Here is a 17,556-nt window from a genome sequence, read left to right on the forward strand (position 1 = left end):
CCAAAAGGCATGTGAGAATCTATTGACCAGAGTAGTCTGCACCAAACAAGTACAGTCACGGCTGGAACAGATGCTGGCTCTCACAGGACACCTCACCTCCCACCAGCTGAGTGCTAACAATGCAAAGCAACTCTGCTAGGCAAAGGGAGTGGAATTTCAGCCACAGTGTTTCTTTCCAAAAACATTTTTCTGCAATTAAGCTTCATTCTTCTCAAAATATTTGGGCATTCAAAAAGAAAACACAATCTCTACCCCTGGAAAGTAAATAGGTCAAAGTCAAATATGTAGAGGTAACTTGCAGGTTATTGCATCATGTTCAGTTTGTGTGGGGAGTTACCACCTTCTCATGCCACAGTCATAAACCTTCCCTAACTCCTCTAGGTTCCCAACACTTCTTCTTATGGCTAATATTAATTACATCAATACAGAGCACATAACAACCAACTTCTTGTTTAGCTGCTCTGTACTCAGATTGTTCAGAGCCCACATTTAAGTCTAGGATGTTCTAGCCATTAACATGCATTTCACAGAGCCATTTCTGTTTTCTTTCTCCTGTGCTCCTTCTTGGGTGGTAGAAATAAAAAATAGTTTTAGGGAATGTTGAAATTAAAACTGCTCCACAGAGACAGTTTGAAAAAGGCTTAGGAAACTGTTTTTAGTGGGGTTGGTTTTTTTTTTTCCTTTATTACTTTTTGTGAAGTTAATTTCTATTCATCATAACCAAAACTTTCTGTGGGAATGGACCACACCTTTGCTATATACAAAGCATCTTCTCAAAGTAAAGGAGATCATTTCACACACTGAGAGCAGACATTCACACAGTGCTCAGGGAAGCTATCTGGAGCATCCCACTGAAAATGACATCTCTGCCTCATTCAGAGTGGGAGTTTATACCTGAGGCAGGATCCTAGACACTGCTTTTTTTCCTAGCCTACAATCTCAAAATGCATCAAGGAAATTTCTGAGATTTGAAAAGTTTAGCAGGATAAATTTTCCTTCTCAACTCTCATAAACAATTAATTTGCGGATTGCCACTTTAAGATATTTACCAGTTTTAGGATGTCTGCAACTATCAGCCATCCCTACTTGACAAAAATTCAGTACCAAGAGACTGGGTTGCAATCTGGAATAATTATTTACTCCAGAAACAACATTAAGAAACTGTTCCTCTCATGTTGTTCTAGCTCCTGAGTTCTAGAACTTGCTCTTTTGCACCCATTTATTTTCCAGTTTCGGGCTGCACATAGAAACCTCCTGCTTCTAAATCTTGTACTTCCCCACTACATTTTACCGTGGGAGTACTTAACCTAAAGGCCAAATCCTGCATGCCAAAATTATGCAACTAGTCTTTGACACTTGGCCTGGCACTCCATGTCTCAATAGCCCTGTGTCCTCCTGCTACTGTGTCCACTGTCTGTCAGAGTGATAAAAAGGCAGGCATTTTCTGTTTTGTGTCAAGGCTGTGGACAGATGGGTAGCAGGAGCAAATGGGCACGTCACATCTTGGGAAAGACATTAATCTCACTCATCTCCCATGGTTTGTTTTGATAGTAGATTCATGGAGCCCCTCTGCACAACTCCACGTGTATGAACTCTCCCACTGTATAAATCAATACCTTTCAACTGGTCATGTGTCCAATAATGGGACAACCAAATGATAAATTTTGATATACTGCATCTGAATACTTCCAGGAAAGCCATAGATATCTGCCAACATTCCTTTACATCTTTTTCTTAGAGAGACTAAGGGATAGAAGCAGGAGAAATGGATCTTACTTGTACTTCCAAGGTCAGTTTATTCTAAATTTCTTCTAGAGAACTTATTCTAGAGTGCTTCTAGGAAAGAAGTGCTCACAGGTGAAAGAACAGTCAAGCTTCCTTTTCTGATAGCTTTTGGCAACTACAGGACTAGACCCTAGCAACTTCAGTTATAAATAAAAAGAATTAGAATAAAACAATATTAGGGCACTTCTGCAGCCCAGGATTACTATAACCTACTGCCCTTGTGTTATACAACTGCATTCCCCTAGTGTCTCTGCAAGTGAGCTCGTAATAGCCACCACAGGACTCCAGCACAGAGCCACCTGGGAGTGAAGGGAAATTCCAATGAGAACAGAGCACGAGGAGCTTGCAGTGCTGCCAGGAGCCCACATTGCATGTTGGCACCATCTTCACTTTTAGTGTTCCAGCTCTGCTTTCCATGCATAACTCAGTACAGGGTGCTGGATTTTTCATATGCCATAGCCAAGCTGTATCAAGAAGACTGCAGAAGTGATTCTTTTAAGCTGATTCAGGCTTCTTCCAAACACACTTTTCTTCATTCAACCCATTAAAACCACCAAACATTTTTGTTCATTACTTGAAATGAAATTCCAGCTCGCCTAAGAAACTCTATATGCCTCTGAATTGTGTGCCCAAATCCCTGGTGTTGCTGCAGCTCTTGTAAACACCTCAAATAGGTTTTTGCCAAAGTCTGTAGCTGAAGAAATGACAAACCACTGCAGATTCATAACATGAACGTGTCAGTGCTGACTGCTGTTGCGACACAGAGGATACTAAAAATATAACTGTGGCAAAACTGTATTTTGGAGATCAGTGCAAACAGCAAAAGCTCCAGTAAACAAGCTCTGTTTTCACCTCATTGAGGTGATTAGCTGGAAGAAAGGGCGCACAGGGAAGGAAAGTTACCTTCAGAAAAATTTCATACATGCCAGTGAATCAACTTTCTGACAACTTGACAAGTTTTTACATGTAATGAGACAAAAATGAGACAAAAAATTTGGTAATAACAAAAGTAGGCATTTTTTAATTATATGTTGTACTTTTACACTAATGTTTCCTACTGTCCTGAGCTTTCATATTCATACTCATGTTCTCACAATCAGAAGCTTCACATTTTCCTCTAGGTTTTACATTACCACATAGAGGAGAGATGATTTAGTATATAGGGTCTAAGAAACCATTGAGAGTAGAGTAGGGCAGCAATCCCCTGTGGCTTACTACAGTTCCTTCTTTTTTGTTTAAAGCCTTTGATTTGCTTCAACCTGTTCGGCATATGTTTCCATTCAAACTAACTTCTTTCAGTACCCTTCTCAGAGAAATATTTCTAGCTCTACTGGTGATTTATGGTTACTTCTTAAAATAGGCACATTTGTTTTCCTTGTTTGCCACTATATTATCCTGTTATGATGGACTGACTTTTATTCAGCTTCAACTAAAACTTTATTTGTCCATTTAACTATCACGAGACTGTTGGATAGATTTTCTATGACCATCTAAAACATATTTCCATCATTTATCACAAAATCTGAATTTAGCAGAATAAATATGGCTGATCTAGCCTTCCCTGAAGGAAATGTATAATACTTTACAGAAATAGTGTTTCTTTTAATGCAAAAATACCACTATAAATCACAGAAAACTAACTTGGACATCCTGGTATCCATGGATATCCTATCCATGATAACTCAAAATAGATTTACCCATAAGCAAACAAACACATGCATGGGCTTCTTTTTTCTTTGTTTCACCTATGTCTGCATGAAAATAGTGTTCAAGGGAAGTGCTGGAAAGGCAGACTTGGAAGCGCAAATCCTGATTTTATCTACACAGTAAACAGAACAGAGACTTCCATGAGTGTGATTTTGGCAAATGAGCTCAATGCACAAGCAGGGAGTCCCTCCTACATTCCCTCTGTTTTCCCTGAGCCCTCTCCCAGCCACTCAGAGTCCCTTGCCGGGGTAGCTGTACACAAGTGTACCTCCAGATGCTCTTTTGTTCTTGCAGTAATTTTTCATTGCTGTTAACTTAGCTCAGTCTTCTGGAGAGAACCTGACTCCTCTTTTTTGTTTCTCGAGCTTTCCATCTCACATTACAAAGTCAGTAAGCAGCTATACTGAATCTCAGTGTGCTTAAATGTAGCCTTCCATCCTGAGCCCCAAGTCCCTCATCTTTGTTTTGAAATTGTGTCAACTTCTACTTCCCTTAAGTATGAGATACCAGCTCTATCAGCCACTTGTTTGGAAACTGAAAAAACAAGTTTTATCTTATGCTGCCCTTCACATATAAGAGACTTCCTGTCAACACCAACAGCGCTTACACATTATCTGCTTTCAAATCTCACCTTGAATATATTCTTTGCTATGATGTTCAAGGCAAAAACAAAACAGAAGAAGAAAAGAAAACCAAAAACAAAACAACAGCAAGACAGTTTCAGAGACAGGAAAAAAAAAGACCAGAAAATGTAACATTAAAATATTTACAATATTTAATGAGTATTTATATTTTAAAAAGTAAAATAAAAAAGAGAAGTTGTATGGGCTTAGTGAAAAAAAAATGTGGGGAGAAGATATACCTTGCCAGTTTCAAAAATTTTGACTCAGTCTTCTCCATCTCTTCTCTGCCCTTCACAAAATCTTAACAACTAACTTGTATCTTCAATCTCCTTTTGAAACCTTGAACATCTGAGCTTCATGTCTTCCAGTTTTCCTATACGATAGTAAAGGCTAAGAAGTTAATTTATTTTTCAATGAAAAACAACATCACGGGACACTAGGAAGAAGAATTTAAACAAAGGCATCAAACACCACAAACCTCAAGACACAAAAAATCAGATTTCCTAGGACAGGAGTACTGGAAGATAGTCTGTCTGACACTGATGCTTGAGGTAGTGGTTTGCCTCAGCTCACAGGCTGCTCTCTAAAACTGCCTGATCTACATATTCCTCTTTTTTTTTTTTTTTTCCTGGGGCTCACTGAGCAAACAGACTTCCTACCACTATCGTGAGGTTCACTGAGAGGTTAAAGACATGGAGAGTTATCTTCAAGTATAGAAAGAGTAAAGTTTATTGTGTAAACATTTACACTGTGAGCTGACCTTCTTCTGACTTCAACTGGAAAAGAGTCCAGGGGGAAACATTTTGGGGCAGGAGTCCAGGAAGCTGAATGGAGTGGGAAGATAAAGAGTGGTCTGCAGTTGAAAAGGGCAGTGGGGAGAGAGACAGATGAATGCTCCTCTGGCCCATGAGAAGGACTGCACAGCTTTGGAAACAGATTCCATGACACTGATCTCAGAGACAAGCTGCTCCCTGTGTCCTTATCAGAACACTTGCTTAGAAATCCAGGAAGACAGAGCGCTTCCTTGAGGGTGCAGAGGTAGAGAGCATCTCAGGGGCATGACGTAATACTCCCACTGTGTCATCCTTTGAACTACGCACCAAAATCGAGATCCTCTGCGCAATTCTCAGTTCAGGCACATGAGTTCTCCTGAGGTTAAGCTGTGCACTGAGATCCAGACACCTAAACATGATGCCATTTTGGATGCCCAAGGGCATCCCACAAAACATGTGTCTGTGGGGGGTGGGAAGGGAGTGTTTTCTGTAGGTCTGAGCATTCAGCCCCATGGGAAAGTTTCAGATTCTAGGATGCCTCAGGGGGCACCTGATGTGTCTGGATGCTTCCATCTTTAGCTGTCTACAAAACATACTGACTCCCAGAAGACTTCCACTGTCTACAGAGCTTATTTACTAATTTATATCATACATCCTATAATGTATTAAACAAATTATTTCTTATCTTTTCAGTAATCTGAACTATGAGGACTTCAGTTGTCCACGCATGGCATATAGTGCCTAGGATATTTAAGACATCCTAAGGTGTCTAAGACATCCAGATAGCAATATTAAATATTACACAGGACCTGAAAGGTATCTATAACCATCTGACGCTGTGCCGAGTGGGAAAAAATCAGGTAACTCAAACCATACTAGATAGACTGAGCAATCTCTTGGGTTTTTTTACTATAGAAATGGGATGAATGTTTGGTTAATTTCCACAGTGACCCCTCACCTATCCCCTAATTTCTGCATGCTCAGGGTCGTGGGGTATGTGGTTTGTGATGGGGTTTGGCAAGGCTTTCTGCTGGTATCATGCTGGAGGACTGTAATTTACCAATGACTCAAATGAGCTGCCAGCCCTAAACCACTGGATAATTGACATTTCCCAGTCAAAGCAAGACAGCAGATTTTGTGTAGGTGTGGACATGGGAACAGTGTGTGGAGAGAGATCTGTATAACTTCTCTGCCTGTAAAATAAACACACCATCCCTGTCTATTAAGGACAGTGATGATTAAATATGTGGCATAACTTTTTAATTTTTTTTTTCTGTGCACATCAAAGTAAACTCTAGGGTACTTCACCTGGTAGCTAGAAGCAGAAGAAACAATGAAGATATATGAATGTTTTGCCTCAAGCTGAGGCATTTTTTAATGTCCTCAGAGAATGAGCCTACATTGTAATGTAAAATCCCAGACACCCATTCTTCACTTTTTCATTATTACTTAGGTTTCACATGCAGAGACACATTTTCACATAGAATAATTAATTTGCTTGGGCACATGGATTCCTTGAGCTATCACACCCCTTTCAATCCCAGTTCACCGTGTTTGTTTGTGTGCTTCATATACAGGGAAGCACATATTTTGTTCCTCCAAAAACCAATAACTGGGAAAGAAAAAACCCAAAACAGTTACACAGAAAAAGAAAAACAAAACAAAACAGAAAAAAACCCCACCAAACCAGCATTCAACATAGAATCACAGGTGCAAAACATTCAGTTAAGATTTATTATATAATTCTGTCACCATTTATAAAATTCAATAGACTGGAGTCACACAGACAGCTACTTTGGCTTTATTTTTATTTTAATTAATACTTCTGTGTTTCCTTTTCTCATCTACTTTGGGAAATACAGTAGAGAAAAAGACAGTACTGAAAATATCAGGTACTTCTGTCAGACAGTCAAGAATTCAAATACAATTATAAGGACTGAATTTGAAGTGAGGCACAAGCAAGAGGGGCAAAAACCCATGTGGTCCTCCTTTGAACAGTGACAGGAAAGTTAGAGTTACAGCTAAGACCCTTGAGAAGGAGACTGGTGGCTTTCCAGGGCAGATATTTGACTGCAAGTTCAGACCATTCATGTCAGAACTTTATATGAGGTTTAAAGTGCAGAGTAATTGAGTTATCCAAGAAAAAGGCATTATTAAGTCTTCAAGCAGGAAAGGCCAATAATTACAGTACCAACGTATCCAATACCTTTAGTAGAGTATGAGATGCCCGCAAGACTTCATGGTTCTCTGCTGTGGAGAGATCCCTCTCTTTTTTAACAAGGCAATTAAAGCACTGCACACTCACTCTGCAGTGAAGACTTGTGCAGGTATTGAGCAGTAGAGAAGTCAATATGTGAAGTCATTAGAGAAATGATTTCTTATGAAAATTGCCCTCTCCATCTCTTCTTTAATCAAAGGGGAGAAATTTCTGTCTTCTGCTGCTACCCTACATTACTCTTTCTTTCTCTCTCTCTCTCTCTCTCTGTGCAAATTCTCAGTGTCCCACAAAGGATAGGTGAAAATTTGGAATGAATCAGGCCCTAAAAATCTGACAGCAAATCCTATGCTTAAATCCTAGAGGCAGAGTAGAAAATATTTCTGGAGAATAATTGGAATTTTTCCAAGAATTTTTAAGAGCTTGAATATCTTGGGGGAATATATAAAAACAACCTCATGATTCAGCTAACCAAGGCAGTAAAACTAGTTCCTCAAGGCAAGGATCAGCACTTTGAATATATTTGGGTGCTTCCTTTAATCCCTGTGTTTCTCTTTCCTTCTTCTGTCCTTTTCCCTGTTCCTTTCACCTTTGAAGTAAGAAAGGTAGACTTTATAAGTTACTTTTCCTTCTCACCCAGCCAACAGGGAAGGGTCATAAGTAGGGCAGCCAGTTCCCTCTTCTTTGAAAGCTGTATGAGTGTTCTACTTTAGATACACATCCTCCTGCCTAAGTCCCAGCACAGTGTGAGCCTTATCACAAATTTATAAGCTCCAGTTCTGTCCTTCATACTACCTAGTCCGGACATGTAACAGCTTCTTAATTATAACTCAAATGTAGAAAGCACACCATTGTCATCTTTCATGATTAAAACAGAGTAAAACATCTATTGCAGTTTCTTATAAAACGGTGTTTAATTTCCAGAACAAAAAAGAACACCACTGCAGGACTTAAAAATGCTTGCACGCATTCCCAGTTCTAGAAGTGGGATCTCCCATGTTTGAAGAAGCCTGTCTGACCCCATGAATAATGAACTCTTTAAGAACTTCAAGAAGAATCCTCAAAGAGATCAATCAAGTGAGACCAAAGAGAATGACAAGAATACAAGATTAAAGAAGAGTCTGTGAATAATCTTGGCAAAGTTGATTTGAGCACCTAAAAGTTTAATAGATTTAACAGACAGCAGCTAAAGCTAACTCACATATTACGGCTTGCGTGATCCTAGCTGGAAGCATTTTTGATACACGCGAGCAGTCTCAAATCACCTGAACTTTATAAAGTATGCTGCCCTTGGCTATTAGTTAAGAAAACATGTCGGCTACTAGTTGCTTATTGTTTCTTAGAGGTATCAGAACAAGATCATGATTTAACCAACAAAAAAACAGCTTCTAAGAAGAGGAAATCTTCACTCATCACTTATATCTGTGATAGTAAGTGGTGCGACAGAGTAGATAATCAAGGCAGTCAGTGCTGACACCTCCACCCCATTTGCAGTTCACAGGTTTTATTTCAGACTTGAACTGATCTTGTGAAACAAATGACTCTTCCATATACATTGTTCGACACTTCTAAAAGGACCATTCCCTGGCTGCATTGCACTTGGGGTTGTACTGCATCTGATATGCACCTAGAGCAAACCTTTCAGTTTGTCTGCAGGGCTTGTTGGGACACGACAAAGGGAAATGGTTTTAAAACAAAAGATAGATTTAGTCTGGATAGAAGGAAGAATTTTTTTTTATGGTGAGGGTGGTGAAACCCTGGAAAGGTTGCCCAGAGAGCTAGTAGGTGTCCATTCCTGGGAACATGCAAGGCCAGGCTGGATGGAGCTCTGAGTAACCTGATCTGGTTGAAGACATCCCTGTTCACTGCAGGGCCTTTGGACTAGGTGGCTTTTAAATGTTCCTTTTAACCCAAACTATTCTATGAATTCAGAGCTCTGAAGAGAAGGAAAGCCCAGCATCTGAAAATCCCACCAGTTTAGTAGTGCTTCCACAGAATGAGAGAATATAGTCAACAAAATTTAAAATAATGACATCATCTCGATGCACACATTAAACTTCCAAATAGCAGGAAGTAGACTACTAGGCCTTGCATCCCAAACCTTTAGCTCATCTAAAATTTATGTTCAGTGCTAGATCTCTATCTCTCCAAAAACACTGAGCCACCAGTCAAGAATGGAATTTAACATCATGCCAGACATAAAAAAACCCTTATCCATGACTCAATGTCCGCAGACAAAGCATTTCTGAGTCACACTGAAATTCAGTCCCAGGAACCAACAAATGTAAACATACCATTCCCGCAGCCATGTGATGGGCTCAGAGTACAGTAAGTTACAAAGTGAGGACGTACAGTAAAGTATATGAAAACTAACCCTCCCCACTAGAGATTACGCCTCCACAGAACTAACCAAGAAAGAACTATGCACCAACTCAAAGAATTTGAGGATCAGAAAGCAAAAGAATTAAAACTATCCCAGCATTAGCCTCCAGAGCTCATTTCATCAAAAGGAACTGGTCTTTTTTCCATGGAGACGCAAATAAACTTAAAAGTCATAAAAAATATTCGGATACTTCTTTATAAACAAGATGGCTCATTGCAATTAATATCATATCTTTCCTCACTTGAACAAAAGTTGACACCAGTAAAGCACATGAAGGAACATGTACGTCCTTTGAAAATACAAATAACCACACTGGAGAAGATTGGCCTATTCACAGACATCAAATAATGCACAAATTAAGGCCCTTCACCAAATCACGGTCTCAGTTTGCTGAAGCAGGCTTTCCAATTGGCAGCAAATGAGGCTGAAGTATAAACAAGAGGTTTCTGTTAGCTGTAGCATGAAATTTCAGGTGATACTTGTATATGTAAGTGCAACAGGTCTCCATTTCCTAACCCCAAAAGCAAATGTGAGTGCTTTAATAATAAAAAGCAATCTGTCATATTCTTTTCTCATTTATACCTGCACAAGAAATTGAGCCCAAAGAAGTTTTATTGTCACCTGATCTTCAACCATTAATATCAGTATAGAAGAATGTTTATTAGAAAAAAGATAATTTAGCAATGAACTTCAATGTGAAAAAACTAGTAAAACCCAAGAACTCAGATAAAATAAATAACAATCTTCTGTATTACTCATCTTACCTTTTGTACTTTCATAGGCCCCTGTAAGTATCTTAAGTTTTTCAGTTGTTAATTTAAAGAGAATAAAAGAGGTATTAAGCCTGGGCAGAATATTAATTCTTTCGCCCTCTACTGATGTGAATTTTTGGCTGTTTTTAGCACACACAGCATCACAAAATCACAGAATGTGCAAGGATGGAAGAGACCACAGTGAGTCATCTGTTTCAGCCTCTCTGCTCAAGCAGGGTTGTCCTAGAGCACGTGGTCCAGGATTGTGTCCAGGCAGTTCTTGAATATCTCCAGTAAGTGAGGCTCTTGAAAGTGTGCTAGAAAATACAGCCCAAATAATTAGTCTGAGAAAGGTGCACAGTTGGCTGAAAATTGCTTTTAAAATGTTGGTATAAGCATTCACGATTGAATAGCATATATTTTTTTAACATGACCTCCCAAATTCCATGGTATTTTATAGTTTCATTAGCAAACAGAGTAAAGAAAACCTTTGTGGCCTTTGAAAACAGCATCAAACAGGGTGGTTAGCAGGCACTTCTGACAGTGTAAGACTAGAATAGAAAAGATCTTTGTCCACTGGAGCAATACTCTGATAAACAGAAGAGGTCAGACAGGAGCAATGCAGATTCCTGCCCTTAGGTCAGAATTAGTAACTCCATAAATTTAATAGGGGAAAAATACAGCTGATCAGAAGCTTTGTTCTGAGAGATTTCAAACTGCATATGAATCAACTAAGTCAGGCTGTTTGAAAAAAACCCATACACAATTGAAGAGGTAAAAAGAGGAGCATTATATGAAGCACATCCTTTTATATAAGGAATCCTCTCACTTTTCCTGGGCATTGTGTCAGTTGTAGGAGCAGTCTTCTAGGAGGGCAGCAGCCTCTGGATGTCTACAAGAGAACAGGGACTGTAAAGAAAAAATGAGATTCTTTAGTCTAGAGAAGAGGGCCTCATGAAGAACATGATTGTCTTAAAACATGGAAAAGATTGCCATGAAGAACCATATATTCTCTTTACCCACCATGGCTAGGACAAAAATGATAGGTTTAAACCCCAGTCATGAAGATGTAGAATAAATATTAGGAAAATGTTTCCAACAACAAAGTGCCAAAATTAATAAAAAAGAAAAAGCTAGAGCTATAAGGGTGAGAACATTATAAGATCCTTCCTTAAAATTTGGGCTAAAAAAGATCTTATGGTCTCTTGTTGCTGTTGTGTCTCTAAGTCTAGAAGAACACAGTTGTAGAAGAGCTTCTCTGCTAATCTCAGAAGACACTAAGACAAAAACTGTCAGACAGGCAGTTTCTCTGAGTCTTTGACCATGTTTGTGTGTGCACTCATACAACGTTCTGTGTGAGCATATATATATCCTCCTGCATGTGTGTGCCTGTGCATGCACAAGCCTGTGTTCATGCACATTCTTGTGTGACTGTAGTGTCCTTGACATCTGAAATTTAGTTTTGAAAACATTTAACAAAGATTGCCCTCCCCTGAACCTCAGCAGTATAAAGGGCTGAAGCATGTAGGATGGCTGCTATCTAGGGACGCTGGTATTCTTGCCCATCCTTTTCTCCCAAAGCAGAGCAGGTTTGGAGATGTGAAGAGTGTTTTCTATCTGAAAGGGCAGTTGGCAAAGTCTGCGTCTCATTTTCATCCTTGTAGCACTGAATGCAGTGAGTGACAGAAGTATAAAACCGACTTGAAGAGAAAAACAGATCCTTATAAGATTATAGTTATATATGAAGAGCTATTGATCTGAAGATTTGTTCCACAAGGGTAAGACTATTCAACAAGCCTGTCTGATGAGACTTGCACATAGTAGCTTAATGGTGGAACCAGAATATGATACAAAATAAACATCCAAGCAGTGCAGACTATATCTAAACCTGGTGAATGAAGGAGACAATTATCCTCAGTATTCAGACCAAATGGTTTTAATTTACACTTGGCAACTCCTTTTCTCCATTTTGGAATATCTAGACAAAGTTTTCCTCAGTATTGCATTCCCACTCTACAGTTTCAGTGCTCTGGGTGGCTGCCCAATGAAAAGCTAATCAACTATGCACATTTCACTTAATCATACCAATATATCACCTTTACTCATGACCACACAGCCCAGAGAGTGGCAGCACACAAGAAACCTGAGAGCATGCTGAAGTTAGATGGGAAGACATGAAGGAAGTTAGGTAATTTTATTACGAGAACAAAGTTACTTAATTAAATCCCTTTAAAAGTTTATGAGATGGTCTGTGGAGGCCAGGAAAGAAAGTTTTCCCCAAATGGAACACAGCAAATACTAGCCCGCATTACTCGCAGGAAGGAGGGAATGGGAACTTACCCTAAAAATATTTAGCTGCTTCCAGCAATGAAGAAAAGTATTTGCAATATTAAAAAACCCTGGAGTAGGTGTATGTTGGAGGTTTTTTGAAATTCTTTTCTAAAAGGTCTACACTTACTCTTCTTGCCTTAACAAAGATACAAGCTTGGGGATGGAGGGAGGGAAAAAAAATGTAGCTTAGACAGGATCATTAAAAATTTTAGGATCTCTCAGCTAAAAGTCCCTGAAGATCTCCTCTGCATTAAACGTACTTGAGGAGTAGCTTCCTAGGCTGCACATGTAGACTCCCCCAAGGATGAGTGAGAATATTCCATTCCCTCAGAGATCCCCAGGCTCACCGGGCTGCACGTGTGCAACCAGAACGGATACACTCCAGCCAAAGGCTGCTATGGCTGGCAGAGCCAGAATTTTGCTGTAATGGCTGAAACTGTGACCAAGAACCTGTCTCTCCACCCTTCCCAGTAATCCCCCTGCTAGCAGCATGTGGCAAGAAATCATCTCATTTCAATGCGGGAAGGATAAGAGGAAAAACTGAATTGCAAAACCAGGGGAGTGGGGCACAAGAAAAAGAGGCATGAAGAAATGCCTAGGCAAATATATGACAAACTGGGAGAATGTTGGGAAGAAAAACAGGGAGGAAATTACTCTCATGAGGCAATTGAGATTGAGATTGGAGAAGATGCCTGGCAAGGAAAAACAGACATGACAGAAACAGTTTAGCAGAGAAAGAGAAAAAGGCATCAAGCTGCAAAGGGAGTGGTAGAAAAGTTTGTGCCCAGCAGAGAATGTGTATATGCAGAGCCTGAAGTCAGGCACAACATTCCACTTTGTCTGAGTATTAGAAATTATATTATTAACATACATTATGTGATGATCATTCACATAGGACAACTTTCAATCAATTAATCTGAAACTCAAGCAGCGTAAATCTGAGCAGTTTGCCTAAACCGTTGTGATTTACCATTCTAGAGGACAATTGGTCCAATGTTCAGAACAATGAGACATTATACACATACATGATGAACCCTTTTTTGCTAAATTTGCAAAGTGAAACCCTAGGAAAAAGCAAAGGCTAGAATCAAGGCTATAGTTGTCCCATATAAGACTTGCATGCTGAGGCATTAAGACAACATAAACATATAAATTTTGCAGATTGACTTAATCAAGAATCAGGATACATCAGTTCTGAACTAACACTCTACTCTTTAAGATTTTGTTGGAGTTTCTTCTCTAGATTTCTCATTGCCTGCAGTGACTGTTCTGTCCTTTTTTTTTTTTTTAATTTTTAATTTTACTCATTTACTCTTGGAGCAAATGCAGAGGAGGAAGAGCAGACTTCCGTGAACAAATGCATTTTCCTGTAGCAGTCTTCTTTAATCCCTCAAAATAATATGTGCACCTGTGCCTATGCTACAGAATGAATAAGAGTGTTCTTTGGCTGACAGAAAGCAACAGCACAGTCCAGATCTGCATAGATAAATTCTGCTTCTCACCCAACAAACAGGCTGGTTGCATCAAAACTTTCTATCAGGAAAAGATACCTGATAGATAGATTTCTACCTGAGATAGATAGATTTCTACCTGATAGATAGATTTCTACCTGAGTTCCCAGGCTGTGTTCATGCATTGACTGTGTGTCCCCTTGGTTTTTTAAGTTTTTCTAAGCCTTCTGATGTTTACATTCTTGTAACAAACTTTCTCACACACTTTGTGTAAATAACTTATTGTTTTGCATTCTTTTATGGAGGAGGAGAGATTTGATGGACTGTTGGTTTATCCAGTGTCATTGGAGAGGTGGCATTTTCACCCTCCAATCCACTGTCACTTTTAGAAATCTATAAATGCTTGAGTCAGAATTAAACTTCCCTCTTTTTTGCCTTGGAAAATCCAGTGTCCACGTGTTCCTGTTTCATGTCCTAGAGTGACAACTGTGCAGATGTTCTCAGGTTCGAATAAGAAAAAAAACATTCCAAGAGCATCAGGTATGGAGATCTGTAATCCCACACGTAAACCATATACTTGCCAGGTTTCATTTAGTAGAAGTGTAGCCAATAAGACTAAAAGTCTATGCAAGAACTAAATAAAGACCATGTAAATGAAGACCATCATCATGCACATGGACCAGCATCTTTAGATCTGGTGTTTCCAAATAAATGTACTTGTCTCCGAAACTTCAACAATGTGCTTTTAGCGTCATTTGTCTGTGTGTTGCATAATTCATATAGCGACACCATGCCCTGCATAATAAGTTGGATGTAAAATCCAGAAAGAAACAAAAAAAAAAATACCTGAAGAAACAATATTAAGGAAACAACCATAGGACTAAATCTAAGCTCTTCTATCAGGCAGTGTTCCGTTTTATGCCTCGGCATTAAAAAAATGCATACATTATGCACATGTATCACTAACTCCTGAAATAATGTGTGCAGCATCTCATATCATTCTGCAGACAAGCAACTGGCAGGTGTTTTTTACAATAGCAAGATGAATTCACGGTATGGGATATGTTGATTACTCATGTCAGTCCCTTTGAAATTTTAAAGCGAGAGTAATCAGAGCTATAAATCTCTCCTAAGTATAATTAGATTACTATTTATACCTAGTGTTGTTAAAACCAGCCTAAGAAATTACTTTTAAGGTGCCATTACTGAAGGAATAATCTCTTTAAAACAATAATCACTCAGTTAAGTACAATTCATATATCTACTTTCTATAATGAGAACACATAATTCAAGTATTTAAGAATACAGAATGTCTTTTCCTATTTAAAAGTTTGATAATGGCATTTTCAGACTTCAAAGTTTTTTACATTATATGGCAGGTCTGGGAGCATTCTTCAATGCCATAATGCACTGAGATGAAGGATTAGATACAGTGGCAGCTTTGCATAGAAAGCACCCTTGGAGGGATGCAGGTTTTGTGTTAGAGAAAGTGCAGGTTATGACTACTGCAGGGCCCTATAGGGAGTATTATGATAACGAGGTAATTATGATCAACTGACTAGAACTACAGCCATCTCCATAGACTTTTTATCTTTTAGGAACATATTAAAAATTCCAAAAGATTGTAAATTTATATAATCTGTTCTAATGGTTCACTCCTGTTAATTTACATCTTATTTCCCATGGGACAACTATTTGACTTTTTTTTCTTCTGCAGTAGAGACAAGGCAGAGCAGCATGCAAGCAGTAAAACATGAGCATCTAGTACCATCTTTTGTTTTAGCAGATCTCAGTAAAGATATTTAAATTAATCTAAAATAAAAAAAGATATCTTTAATCCCCAGGCAGAAGCATGAAATTCCAGAGAAACAGGCTATTTTTTTTTTTTTATTTTATCAGCAAGCATGTTCATGTAGAGCTGGAGGCTTTGGTCAAAGAATGCTGATACTGCTCGGAGTTTGCTGGCATTCTGCAGGGCAAACCTTCATTAAACTCTAGCAACTGTATGGAGAACACCAATACTTGGAAGCTACTTCCAAATCCATGGCTGGAATTAGCCAGGTCAAAAGGTTGTAGTGCTAAGACAAAAATTACAATAATATATATTGTCACAATATCCAGAAGCACAGGAGCCTGTACCTCTCTTTATATGTATCAGCTTTAGCAGACCTTGTTCCTCATTTTTCTAGTGGAAATTCATGGTCTTGTAGAATGTTTCACACCAAACAGATTCCTGAACTCAGCAGCTATTGGAAAGGCTTCGTCCATGACCTACTACTCATGTGAAGTCAAGGGCAAAACTGCCCCCAAGGTCTCACAGCATTTTAAAGTTAGTTCTCATATGGAACGTCCTCCCTTTCCAAGGAATCACTTCATTGCCCCATTAATATTTTATTACACAAAACTCAGAAATGGAAAAAGCATATGTTTGGAATGATATGTAGCAATAAGAATAGGACCCTGTTTTTATGTAGTTTTCCACTGCATGAGCCAGCTCATGTATTTAACAGTTTTGGTTCCATTCTCTATCACTTTTATTTTTTTTCTAGAATCTTCAGCTACAGAATTATTATAATAGATGTATTTTATCTTAAACATTAACAACCCTCTATGTCAGCCTCTAGATATTGCAAGACATAATATTGGTCAGGTTTAGCAACTTATAAAAATCACAGTTTAAGTATAATTCTTAGGTTATATTATTCTACCATAAGACAAAATCTAGTTTTCCTGTACTGTTTCATTTTCTATTAACTCAGCATTTGTCATAAGGGAACGAATGTACACTGAGATTTTGATTCTTTTTACTTTGTTAAACATTACTGATATTTAATAGATGGCATGAGTTCATCCATTTATCTCAATTCTAAGTGCCATTTAAAAAGTTAGACCACCTGTTCACAGGTACTGTTTAGGAGTAATATGATGGATCCTTCACAGTATTAGTCTTACTCTACGGTATTGTGTTACTATGATAAAATTTTCTACTTCTGCTCTCATGGATAATAGTGCTGTTGACTTCAGTCACAAGAACAGGTAGCAAGGAATGGAAGACATATCACTATACAATGCTCATATCTAAAACTTTCTTTGAAATACCTTTTATTTTCTTCAGAGTCCCAAGCACAGGCTCTGCTTAAGCATGAAAGAATCATTATGTAAGACAATACCTACAAATATTGATCACAACCAACAAGCACATTTTAGCACAAGTAACACCTCCATCAGATGCAAGGCTCCATTCAAAACCACATTCATTCAAATGATCTACTGTGCTGGTTTTGGCTGGGACAGCGTTAGCTTTCTTCACAGTGGCTGGTATGGGGATATGTTTTGGACTTGTGATGAACACACTGATGATATTGGAGTAGTTTTGTAATAACAAATCAAGGCCTTTTCTACTTTCTATACTGCCAAGCTTTTGTATTTGCTTCCCCTATTTGCTAGAGCCACCATGAAGGGTGCAGAGTATGGAGTGTTACCAATGCTCAAGTATGTTATACACATCCCACAATTTGTTCAAAGGACTTAAAGTC

This window comes from Motacilla alba, chromosome 2 (assembly GCF_015832195.1).
Source record: "Motacilla alba alba isolate MOTALB_02 chromosome 2, Motacilla_alba_V1.0_pri, whole genome shotgun sequence".
Lineage (NCBI taxonomy): Eukaryota > Metazoa > Chordata > Aves > Passeriformes > Motacillidae > Motacilla > Motacilla alba.